Source organism: Parasteatoda tepidariorum, chromosome 4 (assembly GCF_982258835.1).
Source record: "Parasteatoda tepidariorum strain Cologne lab strain chromosome 4, Ptep-v5.0, whole genome shotgun sequence".
Classification (NCBI taxonomy): domain Eukaryota; kingdom Metazoa; phylum Arthropoda; class Arachnida; order Araneae; family Theridiidae; genus Parasteatoda; species Parasteatoda tepidariorum.
Genome location: NC_141758.1, coordinates 37,645,893 through 37,659,507, shown reverse-complemented (window position 1 = coordinate 37,659,507; position 13,615 = coordinate 37,645,893). Strand labels below are relative to the sequence as shown.

At 27.9% G+C, this 13,615-nt stretch overlaps 1 long non-coding RNA gene across 1 annotated transcript; it reads right to left on the bottom strand.

The window, feature by feature from the left end:
* Positions 1-10,020: 10,020 nt before the first annotated feature.
* LOC107448303 (uncharacterized) lies at positions 10,021-13,561 on the bottom strand. The gene is made up of 3 exons (XR_001584642.3): positions 13,235-13,561; positions 12,006-12,072; positions 10,021-11,695 (listed from the first exon to the last, which is right to left on the bottom strand). It is a non-coding gene; the product is annotated as an uncharacterized LOC107448303 (long non-coding RNA).
* Between the last annotated feature and the right edge of the window lie 54 nt (positions 13,562-13,615).

Genomic DNA, 13,615 nt, shown 5'->3' with positions numbered 1-13,615 from the left:
TTCAAAATCCATAATCGTTATTCGTATTCAAGCAATTTTAAAATACAGGATAGCAATTTGTATTCATGCAATTTTAAGATCAACTATCACGATTCTTGTAAGAAGTGAATTATTTTTTAAAAAAACTAGTTACTATAAAGGTGACTGTTTTTCTAACGTCTATTATTAGTATATGTAGGTGTTACAAAATTGGCAAAACTAAAAGAGAATATATTCAAAACTTACACTCAGTGCTTTCAAAGAAGAAAAAGTAGGATTTTGGCGCAAGATGTTTAAAGATGGGATAACGACTAAATATAGCAAACATGAAAGATATAGCAAACAGAAACAATCACTCAAAAAGTGATTCAATAATTTTATTTTTATTTATTTTTGGAAAAAGAGTAACTCATCATCAAAATCCAAAATGTAATGTTGCTGTTATTTGTGGTATAAAATGCAAAATTCTTGTCGAATGAAAAATAATTATTTAAACAGTATTATCATGTAATTTTTCTTACTAAAATAGCAATTTTTGTATGTTAAGGAGTTACTATATATTTCTACTTCACTGTTATTTATATGATTCACAGGGCACTATTTAGATGAGATTATATTATTAACATAATAATTCGGTTCATTGCAAAAGTTTATTTTTTTCTTCGAAATAATTAAAAGAGTCATGTTAATGATATATTTGCTATAAATCACGTAACAGTATTTATTAAAAGAAAAGAAATATTAATGTATGTTCTCAGTAGTTTTAAATTGCTTAACCAGGGTGTTTTCCAGTAAAAATTGTCTCTTATGTGAACTGAGGAAAAGTGTTACTTCCAGCTTATATTTTTCAATTGGTAATTTCTTTTTTCCCGAAGTATCAGTGTAATCATATATATAATAATAAATTAATACACAATTTTATGTCAACACATTGTTATTTATTATCTTAAACTGTCTAGAATTTATTATTAATTGCGCTTGCATAAAATTTACTTGCTACAAATTCAGCTTTTTTGCCTTTTGGGCAATCTCATCCCTATCAAATGCACGTTTTTATTAGCAGCTTAAATATTCCTCTACCGATTCAAGTAAATATCAGTTTTCCAACAATTGTTTCTACAAAATTCTGGATGGTTTTAAAAAATTGCTGTGCGATTTTCAAATTTGAGTAATCACTCTAGACTTGCTTTTATTTTTGCCGATTTAACCATAAATGCAGGCAAATTTTCAATCTTTTTGTGTTTATAACTGCAAATTTCCATTTAATAAACTGTTCCCAAATGTTGCTTAATGAAAGTGTCAGCTTAATTTATAACAGGGTTGGCAAGTTTTTGGCACATGACGGTTTATACCAAGGTTTTTACCGTCATGTCAAAAACCCCTCTGTCAAAATCCCATAGTTTTGATAAAACTGTATTTTAATTTGAGTTTAACTGCTTATGATTTAAAATTAATTTATTTCTGGGCAATAAAATTAGAAAAAAAGAGTTGAAAGATATTTAAGACAGATTTTTGCTCTTTTCCAACATGATTATATCAAATCATAGTATTTGAAGTAAAATATTAGGATACTCTGCAAAATTTTCAACATTTCCAAGCATCATTTTGTTTGGCATATTACCTTACTGAAGAATGTCAAGTCATTCCTGACTTAGAGTTTGTTAGTAGTTACAAGTTTTGCAAGTTTTGTTTAGCTTATTTCTAATATTTAAGAAATGCCAAATTTTAAATTCTTCTTTTTAGTTCTTGAATTTATTAATAGTTCCAATTTTTTTTGTTTGCTTGCTTATTTCTAACAATCAAGAAGTGCAAAATTTTGAATCCTTTGAAAATCAAGCTATAATGATAAAAGTTAAGTATCATAATTTTCAATAAGTATATTACAATATTTCTGTATGAATGTATATCCTTCTATAAGAATACATGTATATAGTTGGAAAATCAATAGCAATCATTTACAACATTCATTTATAAAGGCAATTAAGTGAAAATAATATATTGTCCACTATATGCCATAAATTAAAGAAAGCAGTAGGTTTTTGACGGTTTTTACCACTGTCATGTCAAAAACCAGTTTTTGACGGCAAAAACCCAACCCTGATTTATAATATATTGTTTGTTATATGTACAGTTTTATAATAACTTTATTTTAATTATGTTAATCTATGTTATATATAGGAGTATTGAAATCAAGCAAGTGTATTTATTTAGCTTTATATTTCAGTGGCAGAAATTAAATTTTGTAAATGCATATGAAAAAAAATCCTATTCCTATTCACTTAAATAATAAAGATATTGCGTACAGATATCAACATTACTGTCTATTTTATTAATTATCAAAAAAAATGTGCATCAGAATTTCCTTTCATTTTTTTAAGAGGAACAAAGCATCAGCAGGGGTCTGTCCATGCCGAATTTACTACCGTTTAGCGGTACTTTCACAAATTCAACTTTAGGAAAAACGGTAGCTTCGCAAAATACTTTTTCTTTAAATTTTATTTTGTATCCCTTAGGAAACGATTAATCCATATTTTTGTATTGATTTTTTAATATAATTTTTAATTTTTCACAAATTATGTCTAAATTTTCACAAAATAGCTTAACCTGAATGCTTAACCTGAGGTTTATTCATCCATTTGAAAAAAAATTCAGCAAAATATATAATGCATTAATTTTAAAATTCGTCTTAGCAAGTACTAACTAATAGCTTGTAGAAATAAGAGAAAGTAACAATAACCATATTTCGTAAATACTTTATGGCAGATAAATTACTCAAATCTTATAAATTTAAAAATAACTCCTGACTATTTAGAATCGATGTGATATGCTTAGCATTAGTAAATACATATTTTAGAGAAAATTCCTTCAATGCTAGCTACTTAAAAAAAGCAAAGGAAAAAAAACTGAAATTAAATTTCATTACCTAAATTTTTTTATGGACCAGATTTATGTAAACGCTGATTTGTTTCGATGTAATACCGAGTAATAAAATCATTAACCCTATATCTAAATTTTTACTACTTCTATTCAATCAGTGACTGATTTTAATTAAAATAATTGGGCAGCAATTGAATAATATTTTATCTTAAAATTAAATAGAATAAAATAATATTTTCTATGTATATTAGCACCTCTAATTTCAGCTGGGAAGATATGTTGATTCTCTGTGAAGAGCTGCATAGTCATTTCTTAAACTATTTTAGTGATAAATAAACAGTTCGAAGTTTTAAAATCCTACAGTTTTGTACACACTCTTAAAACTGTCAGTTTAATTTACAAATATTTTACTAATAATTTATGAAGGATGTTACGATATAAATTATCCATATATTTAAGTTGTTAAAATATTATACTTGTATATTAGTATAATCATTTCAGTCTTTAAGTTCTGATAAATTCTGGCAAGTCCTAGTTATACACTTGACACAATTCTAAAATGTTCATGCTATCACCAAATGTTGTTAACAACTAATTAAGGTATTACAATTGTTCCCAAGAATTTGTGTAGGCATAAACATAAAAGATTAAAACCTGAAAATGTGAAAACGAATCCAACAAATGCAATGGTGAATGTTAAAGGGGTATGTAACTTTTTTTCCCTATGGTTTTGGAATATGCTGCCAGTAAGCTAATTCCCACCTAAAGAAGAGAATCCAACAATTGGAAAGCAATTAAAAAGATCATTCCACAATTCATACGGCTTTTTCAGTATTTCTCAAAAATGTAGCATGATTTGTAACATATCCCCTTTTAACATTGACCGCTTCAGATGTATACGGAGCATTTAACTGCAAAAAAAAGCATCGGTGTTGGATATATCAGACAGTTGCTCAATAAGGGCTAAACTAAAAAACTCAACATAGAGCAATATGTAGAAACTAAACTGTTATTTAAGGATTCTAAACAGACTTGAAATAATGATAATAAATACTTTAGAGTACCTTGCCTAATTTAAAAATGTGAAATCCGATTTCCTTTTTTCCAAATATCTAAAAGCTATACTTGTAAAATTTTTTCATTATTTCAGATTCCATTTAGATTTAGCACTGAAATTTGGCATAATCAAATCATATCTGGAAATAAAAAGAATCTATTTGCACCTCACTTAAGTTTCTAATATTTTTAATATAAAAATAAAATATTATATACTCATCTATGTGGTCCATATTTAAATTCTAATTAATCAATCATATACAGCGGTATGTCTCGTTTGTTTGTTTACTTTTCTAGAGTCATGCGGTTACAGTTATTCCAAAGTATCACAGTTTACAATTAAATTATATTTATCTAACTTGGAAAAAAAATTTAATCGTTGTCAATTTATCGTAGGATTTTTCTTATGCTTCGTTTTGTTTTATAACTGTTAAATAAATTTATTTTCATTATTTTATAGCTTTAATTATCGTTCTTAGCGTTTTCAGTATTGTTAATTGTAGGGTGGCAACACTAAATTGCAATAGCATATCTGAACAAATAATTTTTTTAAAAATGTTTATGGAATGGCAACACTGAAGCGCAACAACGTTTATGTAAACAAATAATTCTCATTTTGGTTGCGTAATGTTTACATGTGTTTTTTACTTCAAGAGTTGAACAATTTCTATTAATTGGAATTTATTTAATTGATTTTTATTACAGCCTCCATCCGAAATCTTAATACTTGTTAAACTGCAGCCAACGAAATGCATAACAAGACTTGAAACACAATGGCTCAGTGGGGCTTTAGTAAAGAAAGTTTATATTATTTATCTGTTGGTACTTAATGGTACCAAACTTCCTTTCTATTGTCTCTTCTAAGCCGAGTGTTTCTTTAATTGTGTCGACTGTCAAATCTTCGTACTGAATGTGTCTAGATATATGTTAACAAGATCCTATAAATGTGAGTAGTATTTTAATGTACATTTTATTTTTGCAATCCTTATATTAATTCTTTTATATTTCCTTTGGGTTTGTATGTAATTGGAGTAACTTGGTGAGATCATGGACATTTTGAACTACTCTACATTTTTTTCCAATCATACTCCTCTGAGTTTATCTATTTCTGACTGCATCCTAACACGCTCTAGCAACACCCTTTCAAGCGACTGAATGTGAAAGAATACGGTAGAATGTACTGATGAACAATGTTAACTTTAATATCAAAGCAAGTCCCTGAATTTAATTAGCAGAATAGAAATGCGAATGAATTTATTTCAAACTTGATGTTGAAATTTGAAATATTTAAATTTTTTATACAAAAACTGTCACATGCTAATTATTTTTGTTCTCTCTCTGTGTCCTCTGAAGGGAATTTCACTCATCTGAAAAAAAGTTTAGGCATATTTTCACTTTATGAGAGAAAAGAAAATTCTGAGCCTTATTTCTTGTTTACAATTTAAAAGCTGTAACCTGAAAGTTCTTTAATTTTTAAGAGGAGGTATGAAAGAATATATACTAATGTTAGTTTTTATTTGTAATGGAGCAGCACTATAAAATTTTTATATTTTTCTCGAAACTATTTTGAATTGTTCAGTGCTCCATTTATAAATGATATTGAAAATTCTATTATAAGTATAATAATTTATTGCTATGTTTAATATTTTTTTGTTATTCTTTTATGATATGTATAGTATTTTTTTATTAATCTTCAATGACTAAATTTTCTTTATTATACTTCAACTTCTAAAAAACAAGGTTTTTTAGTTTGCAACTTTAATAGTAGTCAGGTAAGTTTTTTTTTCCAAGAAAAGTTCCTTATGTTTGTTTTAGCCAAGTCAAAATGCAAATATAATACTAATATATCTTAAGTGATGTGTTTTCTTCAAAAAATCTATCTTATCTCATAAAAATGTAGAAATGTGTAACAGGGTGCGTAGCCAAATCTTTGAATCAAAAATAAGCACTTTTTTAAAAACTTTTCAAGCACTTTACAAAAATTTTCAAGCACTCAAAAAATTCATATTCAATCAATGATATTATTGAAAAACAAAAATTTTTTATGAACAGTTATAGCGTTAAAAAAAACCAAAAAGAAACGGGCGTAAATCGAAACAATCAGTACTTTCCCACATCACCGAGTGAATTCAACTTGACCCTGAACTCAGAACAAAAGTACCCGTACCCCCTACGTCAAAAAAAGTGTTAGAAGTAAAATAAAATTAACAAGTACAAAATTAAAATAAATGAAAGAGAAAAACATTTCATAAGGATCTGATATTCTTTATCTGAATTGGAGCACTCGGATTTCGGTTTCAAGTGTGTGCGCATGCTCAAGTCATAACGTGGGTATGACATGAAGTCTATGTGAATGATTACATAGCAAACTCCCCATTTTTTGTGAAATGCATGGGATCCACCAGATATCACTGAAGGGAAAGAAAAAAAATTTCGGAAAAAAAGCACTTTTTTAAAACGCCAGCTGAAAAAAGCACCTTTAAAAGCTTTTAAAAACGAAATCCCCCAAAAAGCACCTTTAAGTACTTTTTACAAACGCTACGCACCCTGTGTAACACTCAAGGCCTGAAGGTGAAGGCTGTATAGTTCTCTAGCAATGTTTAAAAAAATCAGTTATTTTGGAAGAACCAGTTATGTGTGTTTGCCAAAGCTGCAATTGTCTTAGCATTCTTCATATAGACGTTTTCAAAATGTTGGATAATTTGCTGTAACTGGAGTACCTCTGAAAAATTTATGATCCTCGGTTCAACAACAGCCGCACAAACTTAAAGACCCTTTTTATTTTTACGTAACAAGGCAGATATTCATTTTTGAGAAATTTAGTATAATTGAAGCAGTCAATGTTAAATGTTACAAATCTGCACTTTCGAGAAAATCAAAAACAGTTAATTGTGGAAAGATTATTTTAATTGCTTTCAAAATGTTAGGTTCTTTTCTTTAGGCAGTCTAAAAAATGCCTTGGTATTGGTTATCAAGAAAGGGGTATATCGTTGCAAATGATTATTTTTAAAATTTAGCGCATACCCCAATTTAACATTGACAACAACAAAAAGTAATGAAGAAGAAAGGACAAAGTAATGAATCAAGAATTATCCTTTTATGTTAAAAGCAATAATTTTATTCCCGTAACAAATATTTTAACATATTTTTAAAGTTACGGACAAATCATAGGTTAACAGTCTTCCGTCACTGTCTTTATTGAGATTTTCTGTATGTCACGATGCTGGGAAAGACATGGCACTACATGAAGTGCTTCACCCACACTTATCTTGCTATATTTTTTTAATCTGCATCCATTTATTTTCCCGATATAAAATATGCCATCCATGTACTTCTGTTAGAATACTAAGCAACCGGGGATAAGTGTTAAATAATATCACAATAAGTCCGCTTTGTTGATCGACAAAAGAAATGGTTTTAATATAAATATATATATATACTAATTTGCTTACCAATCGGTATTCGAAGGAGTTTCCAATCATTAAAGCTGCCTCAGCATTTAAATATCCCAGGATCCAGAACTTTCCATTTTGAATATAGACCGACAAACAATTTTAATGGTAATTGTATTAAGAAATTGATACATTTACTCAATAAAATTATTAATCAGGCAGAGGTAGCCTCCTTTTTTTCTTCTAAATAACTGCACCAGGGTTGCCACTCAAATCTGGGAAAAAAATTCCCTGTGTTTACCTTGTACATATTATACACAATATATTAAGAAGAAACAACAATGTAGCTTTTAAAAAAATATTAAAAAAGAACACAATCTACAGTAAAGTTAAGAAATCTACCGCCAACAAGAAAACTGAAATCTAATAAAACATAGTAGTGGGATTTCTAAAGGATGGACAATGCCTCAAGTGCCCATTCAAGTTTTCCTGAAATTTAGCTTTGGGTCTAGTTACCAACAGTTTTAAGAAGTAAGAAAGGCAGGCCACACATTAAGGGAGACTCGCTTCCTCAATGCGTAGTTCGCCAAAGCACTGTGCGAGGCGGAGTTAAACCTCTCTTAACATATTTATATGGGGCAAACCTAAATGACATGAGGTGGTTTAATTAACCTTTTAACTTTTTTTTAACACTTATTGGGATTACAGCTTAAACACTCTCATTCTAAACCTTCCTCCTTCTGACACAGATTTTACCTCCAATAATGACCTCCTGCTGAGTACCCCTAAACTGAACTACTATTATTTAACACGACAGCCTATTTATGCGACAGCCTGAGGTTCTATTTCAATATCACTCACAACTTCTTTTGACCATTCCTATACTTTTCCTTATAGTTTTGTATACTTGCAATCTGACAAATGAACGACAATACTGTTATCAAAACACTATCTCATATTAATGTCAATTAACCATATCAAACAACCTACTGCATGGTTTAATTACTGGTTATGGTGGTTTAATTACTCTTATCACTCACACTTGGCAACCAAAGTTTTTTTTAAAATCTTATTTATTTAGTTTTTTACCAAAGACAAAGTAACTGAAGACCAATGTAGCCTTTAATCGTTTCTTAGAATGCACTTCAAAGGCAACACCTATGCAACCATAACACACATTCTGTATCCTTTACATATCAAAAACCACGATTACTTTTCATGATCGTTACACTAATATTGCAACTAAAATACGCATATTACTTGTGCTTCACTTTGCTCAAGTAGCACATTCAAAAGCTTATATGTTTCTTTCCTATTTTTTGTAACCACCCTTATTGGCAGAATTAAACCCATCACCACTTCAATAAAACACTCATGAATACACTTCAATAATTACATAATCATGAAAAAATCAGAGAAACATTTAAAAATTTTACCTTTTAAGTAAGGTCTTAATGAAACATCAATGCGAATTTCTTATCAGTTTAACATAAATACATTTCTTCTTTTGCTATTTTTGGTTTTCTGACAATACATACATACAAAATACTAACACTTAGCAAGTGTTTATTTTTTTTACAACTGTTTTTTTTTCTTAACATCATGAAATTATACTTAAGAATGGAAGAATTGAACAAAGCTAATTACTAAATGCTACCAGCAGCATTTATAAACACAGATCATCCCTGACATAACAAATTGTTTCTGAATCTTGATTAAAATACACGCAAGACATTTCAATAAAATAAGCTCCTTCTTTAAAAAAAAAAGCATGAAAGTTATTTCGAGTTTACTATATTACTTACCTGACCTAGAAAAGAAAAAAATATTAATATACGAAAATACAATATTTATTTACCTCCTTTTTAATTTTGCATTCTCTATCATTTCTGTTACGTTTAGCTGCAAAACACTTGCCTATTACACCAGAAGTACACATATTCTTGGAACTGATTTTATTACTTTACTCATGTATCATTGAAAGCCTACGGCTTTACCTTCCATAACTATTCTCATTGACAAAAAAAATTTTACTATTATCACTATCTATCTCATTCAACAATCATGAATGCACTTTAATATTGCCAATAAGATACACATTATAGTTCAGTTTTAATTATGACCCTCGACATATTAAAACACAACAATCACACTTAATAAAACACACACAAAATATTTAACAATAAACATATTATTCTTGTGCGTAACAGTCTTACTCTGCTTGTTTAGCACTTGACAACCCATAGCTTTTTTTATTTTTCATAACTGCTCTTATTGGCAGAACTGATGAACACTTTAATAACTACATAATTCTGTAAAATTAAAAACATTTAGTAACTTTTAAAAAACACTAAAGCAATTTTTTTACCAGTTGCATGGATTACAAAACTTGGAAAAAATTATTAAATGCCATGAAACACAGATCATCCTTGACATAACAAATTGTCTGATTAAAATATAGATAATTTAAAATACATGTAAGAAATTTTGATTAAAATACATATAAGCTATTTCAATAAAATGAACTCTCTATAAAAAGCATAAAAACTATTTTAAGTTTACTAAATTATTTATCTGATTTGGAAAGGGAAAAATATACAGATATGCAATAATTGTAAAATTTTGTTACATTTAGCTGCCAAATATGTGTCTAAAATTTAAATGTCTTGGAATTAATTTCTTTACGCTACCTATGAGGTACATGACAGCCTGTAGCTTTCTTTTTATTTTTGTAAATATTTCATTGACAAAAAACTTGTTGTATCACTATTATCTAACATTATAATACCTTAGTTATTATTATAAACCTTATGCAACATTCAGGAATGCACCCTATAAAGTACACATTTCTTATGAAAAACATAAGAAATAATCATCTTAAAAGAAACATTTTAATAATACATTTTTTTTTGTTGCTATGTTTAGTTACAATAAGTTACAATACAGGGACAATACATACATAAAGAATGCTCACACCTAGCAGTTGTTTTTTGTTATCAAACTTCACTCTGCAATGGCAGAATTTAATTAAAATACATGTAAGAAGGCCATTTTAATAAAATGAACTCATTCTATGAAAAGGTTTTAATTAATTTTAAAATGACTCAATTACTTACCTGACCTGGAAGGGAATAAATGTTATTATACAGAAATAAATTTTATTTTTTAGGTGTAAGCTAAATAAGAAATTCACATAAACCTCGAGATTAATTTTTTCACGCTAAGCACAGAGCAGGTAAAGGCCTATGGCTTTCTAATTTGTTTTCTATAACTATTCTCATTCAGAAAAACATTTATACAACTATAAAGCTTATACTACATTCATGAATACACTTTAAGCACATAGTTCTTAAAGAAAAATTTGAACATTGCAGCATATCTGGGAGTAAGAGATCACCTAAACGCTTCCTGCTCAGTTTTTATACAGCTTAATCTTTTTTAAAACCTCCCTACCAGATTTCTTTACACCCCTAAGAGAATGTCTTACACTATTTTGAAAATACACATCATAGATCAATTTTAATTAGGTGATCTTCAATTTATAATTGTCCTTAAAAAAATTTTATTTACACCCCTGACATAGTGAAAAACTAATCAAATGTAAAATACTACACTATAAATAATCATATTATCTTTGTGCTTAACATTCTTACTCTGCCATGATATCCTGTCGCTTTCTTCTTACTATCTATAACTATTTTTGTTTATAAAAAACTTGTTGAATTACTACCATAAATCTTATAAAAAATCAAAGACAAAGGTAAGAAAATCATAACTCTTATCTTAAAAGAAATGAAACATGAATGCAATTCTCTTTTCAGTTTTACATACATAAATTATTATTTGCTCTCATCTGAGAACACACTACACCTCATAATATATCAGTTATAATTATGTTAGCTGTAATTACACAATCTGAGCAATCTTAGAACTTTAGAAGAATCTTCTCAAACATAGAACTCTAACACTTGGCACCTGCAAATTTTCCTTTTAGATCACAGCTTTTGATGCCACAATTGATTTATAAACATAACAGATTACCTACACACAATTCATCTAGCAGCTGATCTTTTTAAACCACGTATGATTATTACTAACTATATCTATATAATTTCAACTAACCTGAGTAAATACACACAATCATTTTTTATACATTAAATATAATATTTTTTATATAGTAAATTCAATGACCTTTTCTATTACAATATACACAAAATATTACGTAACCTTCTAGAAACATCAAAACAGCCATTCGATTAATGCAAACAAAAGAATTATTAAACAATAGATAATAACCAAAAAATTGTAATACCTTTTACTTACTTTAATCCCATCTTCTTTGACAATCACATCCAATCAGACAAAAACTGCTAAACCTCAATTCAGCTTTTCTTAAAAAAAAATTAAAAAGAAAACTATAATTAGGTTAGTAAAATACTTTCATTTAAATACATATGTTCAATCATACAACAATAAACCCTTATCCCTCTCCTTTATGAATTAAAAAAAAGTGAATAATAATGGGATAATCTTAAACCTAAATAAGAACGGCGAAATAAAAATCATCATAACAACAAAACTGTAAAAATGATTGAAATTCCACATGAGTAACTTACTGAAAGATTTTATTTTAATCATAATAAATACTACAACAGATCTATAACAGATAATAACCAAGAAATTGAAAAACCTCATGCATACTTTAGTTTTATCCTCTTGGTTGATCACCTCAAACAGCTAAATATCTTTCAATGGTCAAGCTTTAGTCCTGTTTTAAAAAAAGTACCATAATTATTAGTCACATATTAAAATAAATTCAAATACATTAACAAGAATTAAGGAAAAAGCACTTAGTGGAAAAAAATATTGATTTATTTAAAACAAACATATTATTATTACAAATCAAAATAATTATAATAGTTCTAAATCTCAATTTTAAAAAAATCTATCATATGAGTGAGTAGTTGCATTCAATATTTAAGATCACTATCTTAATAGTTTAAAACCTTAAAATAAAATCCACATGGGTTATCACAATCATAATTTTAATAGTTCTAAATTTTAAATGAATAGGTAAATCATCATAATGATTGAGTTGTAGACATGGACGATTGTAACGATTGATTAAAAAGAAATATTCTCAGTATAAATTTTAAACTGAATAACACCTAGCACATTAATAGTAAAAATATATTACAATTATTTTAAAAACATGTGAGATTTGCGGAATAAAATTTATTACAACACTAAAGAGGTGAAAGTGATTAAAATCCTACATGAATTAAGGAAAGAACACTAAGAGATAAAAATAAGTATATTTAAGATCACTATCTTAATAGTTTAAAACCTTAGAATAAAATCCACATGCGTTATCACAATCATAATTTTAATAGTTCTAAATTTTAAATGAAAAATAGTATATATCATATGATTGAGTTGTAGCCACATGGATTAAAAGAAATATTCTCAGTATAAATTTTAAAATGAATAATACCTCACACAGTAATTAGTAAAAATATATAACTATAATTTTAAAAACATGTGAGATTTGAGGAATAAAATTTATTACAACACTAAAGAGGTGAAAGTGATTAAAATCCTACATGAATTAAGGAAAGAACACTAAGAGATAAAAATAAGTTCATTAAAGATCACTATCTTAAATGTTTTAAATCATAAAATAAAAACCACATGGGTAATCACAATAATTCTAAATTGTAAATAAAAAATAATATGTATCTTATGATTGAGTTGCTACCACAAGGATTAAAAGAAATATCCACGAAGAACACACAGAGGATAAAAAAAATGAGTAAATTTAAGATCACTTAATTAAAAACCCGATCAACTTAATTTTATAATCTAGATTGAATAATTAAATCTAATATTAAATAATAATAAAATCTAATATTTATAAAATTTCCACTTACCAAAATTCACAGCTCACGTTCAGCATAGTACTACGGGGGAGGAGTGATGCAGGAGGGAGAACAATCGCATCAATGCGCATGCGCTATAAAAACTGGTTTGGTTTATCATCTTAGTCATCTTCCACTGCAAGAAGCCCTCAGGCAAAACTGTGCGATTTCTATGATTTAACATTAGGGGTTTTCGCTGTCTTTAGATGTTTGTTTTGTTTTCCGGCCTGCAAATCTGACATTTCCTTCTGATTCCATTTAATCAACTTATTCAACTTATGCGTTCATAATAACTAACTAACAATTAGATTTTGCGACGTAGAAGTAGCATACGGTTTTAAAAGTGTAATATATCGAACAAAATGAAACTTGTACACGTTGATGATTAGACTC